Below are 10,630 nucleotides of genomic sequence, written 5' to 3'. Positions count from 1 at the left end.
TTTGATGATACTTGGAAATCCTGCAGAAGTAAGTCTCTGTGCCGCTATCCTGTTTTGTGTTATGTGTTTTTCTGAAACCTGGGACTGGTCCATCCAGAACCTCCCCAGTAAATCCATCTTTTTACTATCACTGAGTGGTGGACTCTTGGAGGGATGGGGGAATCCCCCAAGCCCCCCTCCCCCCTCCCCATGCCATTACAGCCTCAGGCTCAGCTGCGCTCCTCCCACAGGCACCAGGCTCTGGATTCCTCTGCCGCAGGCCAGGCTCCGCTCAGCTCTGCTTCACTCCTTGCTCTCTCTCTCTCTCTCTCTCTCTCTCTCTCTCTCTCATTCTCCTTGGACCTCTGCTCTCAGCAGGCCTCCACTCTCAGGCCTCCGTTCTCTGCTGGTCCAGACTTGGGCCTCCCTGCGCTGCTAGTCAGGACTTCAGGTCTCTCCTTGCCTCTATCCTCCTAGCCCTTCCTCTAGTCTCTCTCCTTCTCTCTCTCTCCCCATGCCACTTCTGCATGTCCCACTCTTTTTATCCCTCCCCACCTGAATAAATCCTTTCAGGTGTGACCAATTTTCATAAATCCTTTCAGGCACACCCTAATCCTAACCCTAAATCTAACCCCAATGAACCCTGATGCCCCCACCCCCACCCCAGATTTTACCTTTATAATGTACTCCTAAGGCAATGGTGTTTCTTCTATGATATGATAAACCTAAAAAACCTATAAATACATGCTAGTTTTCTTGTCACTGTGACAACATACCTGGCACACAATACCCTAAGGGAGTAAAGATTTGTTGGGGCATATTTTCAGAGGTTTTAGCCCATCATGGTGGAAAGAGTATGATGGAGCAGAACATCTTACACCACGGTAGCGATGGAGCAAAAAGAGAATGCCTGTGATATTAGGCTTTCTCCTCTTCCTATTTTTATTTTGTCTGTGTCCCCAACATATGGGTGAATGTTGCTGATATGCAGGAAGATCGTCCCTTCTTGGTTCATATTCTCTGGAAATGAACAAGTCTAGAGGAGTTTGTTATTGATCTCCTAGGTTCTTCTCAATATAATCAAGATAAATGATCAAAAATTAGTTGTCACAGCTGGGCACCAGTAACCCTAGCTATGTAGGAGACTGCGATCTGATATTCTCCACTGAAAGCCAGCCTAGGCTGACATATCTACAAGACTCTATCTCCAGTTAACCATTCAAAAGCCAAAACTGGAAGCATATCTCAAATGGTAAAGCACCAGTTGTGCAGGGAAACAGCCAAGCATGGTTGCAAGGTCCTGTGTTCAATCTCTAGCACTGGCATATTGGACTGTCACATACCCAACTCTTGTCGAATTCATATCCTTGAGCCACCTATCCCTCAAAAAAGAGTCATGCACATTTCATGGTGCAAAATGCAAGGGTCATACATAGCCAAGGGTTTCTGGTAGTCTTAACACTTCCAACATTGTTCAAATGTCCAATTCAAAGTCTTTTCTAAGACAAAAAAATGCTTTATCTGTGAGCCCTTAGAAAATCATAAAAGCAAACCACATGCTTTCAATGCAGAACACCATAGGGTAAAAATCACCATACTAAATGAAAGTTACAGGAGAAAAGCAAGAAATCACCAGACCAAAGCAGGACTGAAACACAAAAAGACCAAAGCCTGATAACTCTATACCCAGAATCAAGAATACCTTGTGGTGGGTTTCTAGTGATGATCTCTAGAAGACTTGTACAACCTAAACCTTACAGCCTTGCCTTTTTCAGCTCTCCTGCCCAGTCTCTTCAACTGACACTTTGAAGTGCCTGAAATTTTTCTTTGCACACATTCCATATTACTGTTATCTCCAAATTTTTGGAGATTCTGTGGTGTAGGGTTCATCCTCACAGATTCCTCCATTGTTCTCTCAAGAGCTGCTGCCTGCAGGAAACCAACTTTGACACAAGGGGTTTTCTTTGAAATCTTGGTGGCAACCTCAGTGACCTATTAGCTTTTGTATTCTTGATGCCTGCAAACCCGGCATTATGTAGATGATGCCAAGATCCGCCTCCAGCTCAAACAGTACCCAGGCCCTTATGGACCATGACTACCATGGCCTCTGAGTACCTAGATAGTTCACTACGTGAAACATTTCTTTACATGATCCTGCACAAAAGATCTCTCTTCCCAATGCCAAGTCTTTCAGATGACTTTCCTTTTTTAATTTATTTTTAATATCTATGAGCCTTTTATTAGTAGGATCTGGCAAATGCCTGAGATATTCTCAAGGCATTTTTTCTATTGTTCCAATTCAAACTCCTGGGCTGTTTTTCAATAACTTCATAAACCATTTTCCTTGGTCTCAACTTTATACGTGGTTTTCTTTTCTGGGAAAACTGCAAGTTTTCAAACCTTTCCGCTCTCTGCTTTTGTTCACAGTTTTCACAGTTTTTTTTGCCACTACTTCACACAAATGGTCTCTAGTGCAACTCCCGGTATAGTCCTTTTTCCCATTCTTATACCTGTTGAGCTAATTATTTACTATTTTTATTTTCATGGGTCCCTGGCCTTACAGAATCCCATCAGAATTACCCATTTTTCTTTTCTTACAGCATTTTAGATGTTCTTTTTAGCATGATTCTCCAATCTTTTCAAATGAGTTCCAATATGGCTCTTTTGAAACATTTGGACTTATATTTACAGCAATAACCTCGCTTACTAGTACCAATTTGCTAAGCTAATTAGCTTTCTGGACACTGCGACAAAATACCCAATAGAAAAACAACTTGAGATTGTTATGCCAGATTTCTGGTCCCCAAAGACCACCAAGGAGCCGATACTGATGCAAATGCATGAGAATCTTTATTGCAGGCTCGAGCCTGGACTCTCAACCATCACCAACACAGCGGATCTGGGTTGAGAGCCCCGACCCTCAGATAGGCAGGGTTTTTATTGTGATTACAACAGGGGCAGGGTATTTCCCACTTGGGAGATACTTGATTGGATGACATTTAGCAAGCAAGTCTTGTCCTATTTCCATTGGCTATCTACCCTTTCAGTTACCTATTTTGGCTTTGATATCGGGAACTGGCAACAGGAATTGACAACAGGTGGTCACATAGCACTGATGCAGGGGTAGAGCAAGTCACAAATGGGTTAAGCAAGCCGTTTACAGAAGCAGAATACTGCAGTCAGGCTGACCTAGTACCAACTTTATTTGAACAATTTCAACCATGTTTTCCCATTACCACTAAGCAAGCTTGAGTGGGCTAAAAAAATCCAGTACTCAATCATAAGTAAACCAACCCAACAGTTACCATGGCATTTCTACTACTATTATGGTTATTTCTATAGTCTATGACTATGATCATTTTTTACTGTCCGTTACCATGGTTGCTACCCAGGTATAGAGGTGAACAAGTTCTCCCTACATTTTTAAATGTCAAACTACAAGAAACTAGTCTCACGGGTGGGGGTGCAGCCCTCTATCATGGAGTCATCACCAGAGTTTAGAAACTGTTATAATTTTAACACTAAAACTCATATTTAATTACTCCAGTTTTCAGGTCAGCCCTAACAAGATTTATTTTGTTTATGGTTTCAGTCCATCATGGTGGAGAGGACATGATGGTGGCAAAGATCAGCTCCCTTCTATGGTATCTAGACAGCAGAGAGAAAGAATGTGAGGGCCAGCTTTCTATTACACTTGAAAATCAAGTCTATGGGATTGTTTCATCTATACTTAGGCTGTGTCTTCTCCCATCTTAATTTATCCTCTTGAGAAATGCCCTCACAAATATATGTAAAGGCATGCTTGACTAATCTCTTAGGCATTTCTCAATCTAATCAAATTGGCAATCAAAATACAATAGTGGAGTCTACTTCAGGCTATGAGAGAGCTTTGTAACAGTGGGAAAACCACTTGCTCTCTTTGGGCTTGTTTCCCCATTGTTAAACATTAATATTTGATTATATTAATATTTTAATTTATTAACCTTTTAATTAATTAAACATTTAATTAATAATATTTTAAAGGACATATCTGGATTCTACATCATAGCCATTGGATTGCCTTTACACCTTGACTTTGCTATCTACTTTAAATAGAATGGTAGAGAATTCAGTTCCACTGTCTTCTTTGATTGTCTATCTGAGGAAAACCACATTATTTTCAAAGTCAGTGGTATAGTAAAGATTGTGTGCTTGTGCACTTATATGTTACTTCCAGTAAGACAAACTCATGTCCATTTCAAGTTTCTCTGCATTGCTGACTGTGTTGTAACTTTTAGAATAACCACTGAATCTTTCTGATATTGCAAAATCTGTAGAAATTTGTGTGACACAACCCATTGATGACTAGGCATCATTGTGATTCTCGAACACTATAGCTTCTTGAAGCTTTTCAAGATGTCACGGCACTGTAATAAAGTTATATTATTATATTTACAGCTGATTGTTGTTGTTGTTTGGGGGAAGGGAGTTGAAAAAGTAATTGTAAGTCCTTAACAACTCAAAAGTGCCTAGATGATCTTATAGTGTTCTTTCTGTGCTTATGAAAGGAAAATAATTCTATACTAAAGAAAAACTCACTGAGCTCATCTCAGCCTTAATCAAAAACAACTCCTAATCACATAATTTTACATTAAAATTAATCTTCTCCCATAACTTTATGTTAAATTTTATCATTAGATTCAATGAAAATCTGGACACATATATATGTATGCTACATATTTATATATATTATGTACTTGTTATATTTCTATATGATATGTGTATTTATTTATATAGGATATGTGTGTATTTGTTTCATCCTACTACCAAAATCTTGCATTTTTAGGCTAAGTCATATTTACAACAAAGAATAGAAATTTAAGACTATTGTCATAACAGAGTGAAAGATCCCCCCAGCACCAAAGGATGAACTACTAGTTGAAAAAGAGAATATCAGAAGTAAAATGGCTATTCACTATTCGCACAAACCCTAAGACTTTAACTCTGGCCAGCTTATTCTGGGGTTAGAAGATTATAAAATAATTGATCTCTAAACATCCTAGACCATAATCAGTGACCTGGGTCCTTCATTTCACATCTATCCTGACTTGACTCTCACACCCAAGCTGTCTTGCATTCTCTTGGCTCTAGGACTCACAATTAATCTGTAAATGTTGGGTCTCCTTGCTTGTCTCTAGGGCACATTCTCTTATGTCAACTTCACCTCTCTTCTCTGGAAACACACAGATGCTCAATGCCAAACCTTATCTCTTGTCAAATCAATGAGGAAGAGCCCTTCTTGAGTGAACACCAACCACAAAGTCTATTCCTATGTCAGACCCTTTGGTTTGTGCTTTAGTAATAATTCAGCTAGACCTACTATTGAGTAAGTCTCCCCGTTCAGCAGTCAAAGAGGCCATGGGACCAATGAGCCCATAATTCTATGACCAGAAAACAGGCCAAACAAATAGGATTAGTGAAGCATGGCAGAGAGGAGAATGTAATCTGGTTGGGTATTTAAAAGCCTTCTTTATCAATTTGTCTAATATGCCTTTGGAATAAGTAAAGAAAAGAAAAAGAGTCACTACAAAAGACAAATTTGTATCTGCTCATATCCTGAGAATTTACCAAAGTAGAAACTACCCCATGATACTAGTTCTTAACTGTGTTAATAGTGAAGTTATCTAAAGAGATTTAAAAAGAAAAGTAATTCCTAGGTCCCATCTGCACACTCTCATTTAATAGGTTTAGGAAGACTTCCAGATAAATAAATACATGTTCAAATGTCCAAGTGCAAAATTCAGTGCTTCTCAACATTTACAGTGCATCTGAGACACTTATCTTGTGAAAAATGAAAATTTTATGGCAGTAGATTGGGAAATCTGACACTCTCCAATTCTAACACGCTGCCAGGTATTCTAATGCTTGTTGATTCATAAACCACACTGAGAATTTCAAGAGAGAAACTAATTCCTAACTCTTAAGGAACTCCCTATATTTGTTGGTAGTTTTTCTACCTGTTTGTGATTGGCTATACCAACAGAAGCCAGTGAACTCACTTTCCTATTCCCTACTGCAGTTTTATAAGCTGATTTCACAGGATTAAAAAGCTGCAATGTTAGATTTATTCCATCCATAACTACTCTTATCTATCCCCTTACTGCAAAGAGCTGTCTCAACTCCTTCCCAAGCCAATTAATGGACTCTTCAAACAGAAAGTCCATCAAAGCAAACAAAACAAAAAATATCAACCTTGCAAGTTTATGGTAAAACACAAAGAAATACATGAAGTTGTTTCAGTCAATCCTTCTTGCCTACTGAGACAGAAGCCATACCTGGAAACATAGAAACTATAATTTAAGAATGCTAAGGACAAGATAAATTATACTGAGAGGAAGCACAACAGGAAAAGAAATATGATAATTGTCTTTCAGGCTGGGTAGATAGAAAATACATAGGCTGGAGGGTCCCAGAGCCATCTCAGGGAGAAGTGAGTTGTCACTACAATAGGACAGAGGTGGTAGAACAAAGGACAATAAGTAAATCACTTTCAATAAGGACATAAAGGAATTTACCAAATCCTACTCTTTAGAAGTCTGGATTTCTTTAAGACCAATACTTCAATGATGACATTTCATTGAAGAATAATTGAATTCATAAGTGTCATTATTAGTGGAATAAGACACATGAGTATATGAGTACCATGAGTACTCACAGCTTTTTTTCCACACATTTTAGCAGCATAAATTAGTTGTACAATTGTGTTTCCTTCTATGTCTATGTATCCATACAACATACCTTGGTCAGACTCACATTCTTCTTTGCTTTTTCTTTTATTTGGATACTTTTATTACCTTTAACTGGTTGTACAAAGGAGTTGTCATTCACCAAAGCAGTTTATGTATACAGTGCATCTTGATCAATGTCACCTCTTTCAAGTTTCTCACCCACCTCTCCCAATTCGTCCCATCCCTTGCTTATCTTAATTTTAGACTATGTATTGAATTTTTGCCACTTAACACTTTTTGTGTACAATGCAAATAGATCTATGTCACCACTTCAACATCTTTACTCCCTTTCAGCCCAACCTTTTCCCTTATATTTCTCAGTTGTGTGGTATATGTGATGAATTCTTGCTGACATTCCCCCCATCTGATCCCCCTTCATTCTTTTATCCCTTTTGGCCACACCCTACCATCTTGCAAATATCCATTTCCCGGTACTTATTTTGTTGGGCTTTGATTTGGATTTTTTAATGTAGTATTTGCACGCTACATAGAGTCTATTATATTTTGGTTAATGCGTTTGTAAACTCTTGCTTATCACCCAGTCTGCTACTTGTGGATTTAAAGTCACATTCTAGTTACCACAAATGAAGGAAATATGCAAATTATGGTCCTCTGGGTCTTAATTATATCATTTAATATAATTTTCCATGTCTTTCCATTTCCATACAAATGGTAAAAATCATACTTTCTGATTGCTGAGTACAATTGCATTGTGTATATACACCACATATTCTTGATCTATTTGTTCATTAAGGAGCATCTGGGCTGATTCTATATCTTGGCTATGGTAAATAATGCCACAATGAACATGATTTTGCTAGTAGATTTAGTGTAGCCCTGTTGGTGCTTTATTGGATAAGTGCACAGGAGTGGAACTGGAGTGCCATAAGGAAGCTCCATACTGCTTTCCAAAATGGTTGAACAAGTTTACATTCCCACCAACAGTGTAGTAGCATTCTCTTTTGGCCATTTGTTATTGTTAGTTTTCTAGATAATGGCCACTCTTATTGGGGTGAGGTAGAATCTCAGTGTTGTTTTGATGTGCATTTCCTTTATGGCCAGAGATGTTGAACATTTTTTCATGTGTCCATTGGCCATTTTTACTTCTTCTTTGGATTTGTCTTTAAGTTATTAGCCATTTGATTAACTGGATTGCTGTTTCTTTGAGGGTTTGAGGAGGAGATTAGTTTTTGAGCTCTAAGTATATTTTGGATATTAGCCCCTTGTCTGGTGTATAGCTGGTCAAAATCTCCCATTCTGCGGGCTTTCTATTTAGCTTGTTAGCTATGTCCTTTACTACGTAGAAACATTAAATTTAATGCAATCCCATTTATCCAGTCTTTCCTTTATTTAATTAAGCAAGGAATTAAGAAAAAAGCAACTTTCATTCTGTGCAGAAGCAGCAGAATTAGCCAGTGAACAAAGTCAAGAAAAAGACAGCACAATCTTTTTGAAATTTATCCCAGGTTCTTTGTCTTGCTACTTCCCTAAAGGATGAGTTCTGGTGTTTACATTCTTCTTCAATGGAGGATTTGTTGCATCAGCTGCTTAGAGAAGTATCTGCAGCTGTAGGCTGTCAGCCCCTTCAAGGACTTCTTCACTATAAAGACCTGAACATCACGGATCCAGTTCTGGATACTTCTGAAAGGCTCTTTTAGCTCTCAGGGTTTACAGCCTGTTGGCTGAACTTGTTGTCAAGTCAGCATTTCAGCTCAACTTTTCTCCAATCCTCTTTCCTTTCCCTCCTTTCCACAGGTAGCCATCTATAGATCCCTGTTTAACAAATATGCAGAAACCTTAATTCTCATCTCAGGGTCAGCTTCCTGGGAAATCCTATCCTATGATGACAAGACTAGGTGTGCTCTAAGAACGTGGGAAATAAGTGGTGTTTGGGATTGGGTGTCTTGCTGTTTCACTGAGAGCTGGAACACAGGTAGCCTGGTACAATGTGGAAGCCTAATTATTCTTTTTTTTAAAAAACAGGTGAATTGGGATGGTATAAATGTGGGTAGGGTGACTTACCTGGAGCTGTGACATTTCAAAAATAAGTGACAATACAAGTTTTTAAGCAATAAGATTGTATGGCTATTTTCTAAGCTCCTTTTCCCTGGAAAAAAACATAGAAAAACATGAAAAATATAGTCAGTTGAAATAAAATGTGAACCTAGAGAGCTTTCTGGGTGATATACAAGAAGGATCTCCTTTTCTGTAGTAGGAGGGCATAGAAATCTGAGGACCAGGACTGAAATTTAATAAACAGAGCAGCGAAGCTCCTAATCAAGACACATCTATGCCAAGATTAGAACCCTGGCTGGGAAAGAAGCAGGCCCTGAGGTGCTGGGGTGGTATCCAGGAGGAAGCCATTACAATCTTGAATCCTTAAATTCCCTAAAATCCTGTGAGACTGCAGAAGTGCCCTCCCCCCCCTCCATCCTCACTCCCACCACCAAGAGCTCACACCCCTCCCCTCTCACAGGAAGAGAGTGCAAATCCTTCCCCATGGAAGACAATGTGCGTCTCCCTCAGGATGTGCCCTTACTTCCCTTTCCAGCTACTTGGCAGATAGCTAAGGTTAAGCTGCCGCATACCTAAGCCAAGAGACATACTAGACCTAATAAGGGAAGAAAGATGTTATACACCCAAAACCTGCCCAGCATGTGCCAGCAAGTGCTGGGAAAGTATACAAGATTGTGTGTTGAGGATGTTCAATCAAAGAAATCAAAACACAAAATTGGCAAGGAAGAATATATCACTCAGGGAGCACTCTGTCAGTAGGCAGCATTTGGAATACGGCCAAAGACCCTAGGAGAAAATGCACACTCCTCTGCATTCAGCATCTACTTGGTGTGGGAAGAGAAGTGGAGTGAAGTCAGATGCTATATACACACACTCGAGCAAGGGCTCGTGGTTTGGTGATCTGATCACAGCTTGGAGAGAAGAAAGTGAGAGGACTAAGGACAAGAAAATATGGGGAGAAGCATGCAGATAAGCATATAACTGGGTTCACATTATAAAAATATTTGTATGCATCCACGAAATAGTATCCAACACAGTAAAGGTATTAACAACCATGGGGTCAAAATGACTCAACCATGTCCATCCCTATGCCTTTACCATGGTCTGTCTGAACATTGACACAATGAGTACACAAACCAGGTAGCTAGGAAGGTAAGAATGAGGGCTATAAATGCATCCAGTAGCCTGGGTTCTTATTTACCACATCTAACTTAGTTATTGCTGTTGAGGAATACCCAAACTATCAGCAACAGAGAAAAATACAGATTCCTTATTATAACACCATCTTCCAAGGAAATCAGCTTGCCAATTTGCTTGTCTTTCTTTTGAAAAGGGACTTAGCCAAAACCCCTATCTAAAGGCTTATGAAGTATTTGATCTGCTGGCATGTGGTCTCACATAACCTGCACCAAGGGAATCCATTATACAGCAAAGTAGATATGGAAGTTCAACAATAATTATGGGATTCTCTGAGCAAACCTATGTCATACACAGATGGAAGCCTGACACTATGCTTTCTTTTTGGTGGCACAACTGAAATTCCAACTTGGGGCTCATGCTCTCACACTTTGAAGAATAGTGTCATCTTTTAAGGACTATGATATACTTTGAATCAAAGATCCCCATATGGTTCTGTGTTCTTTCTCTCTGGAACACATGATTCTATGAACTAAAATGTGGTCCCATCTCTCATCTCTCCTAGTGAGTTGCTGAGATAATTAGTATATACCTTCTCTGAGTTCCTAGATTCTAGCTCTCAAAGGAAGAACGCGTCTGCCAACATACACAGGAACAATCCCAGTGTATTATACATTCTGACTATAGCCCAGGCATTAGGCTTTTTGTACCAAAGATCTAGATGGCCAAAA

Source organism: Perognathus longimembris, chromosome 19, assembly GCF_023159225.1.
Source record: "Perognathus longimembris pacificus isolate PPM17 chromosome 19, ASM2315922v1, whole genome shotgun sequence".
Lineage (NCBI taxonomy): Eukaryota > Metazoa > Chordata > Mammalia > Rodentia > Heteromyidae > Perognathus > Perognathus longimembris.
This window is presented reverse-complemented; position numbering follows the sequence as displayed.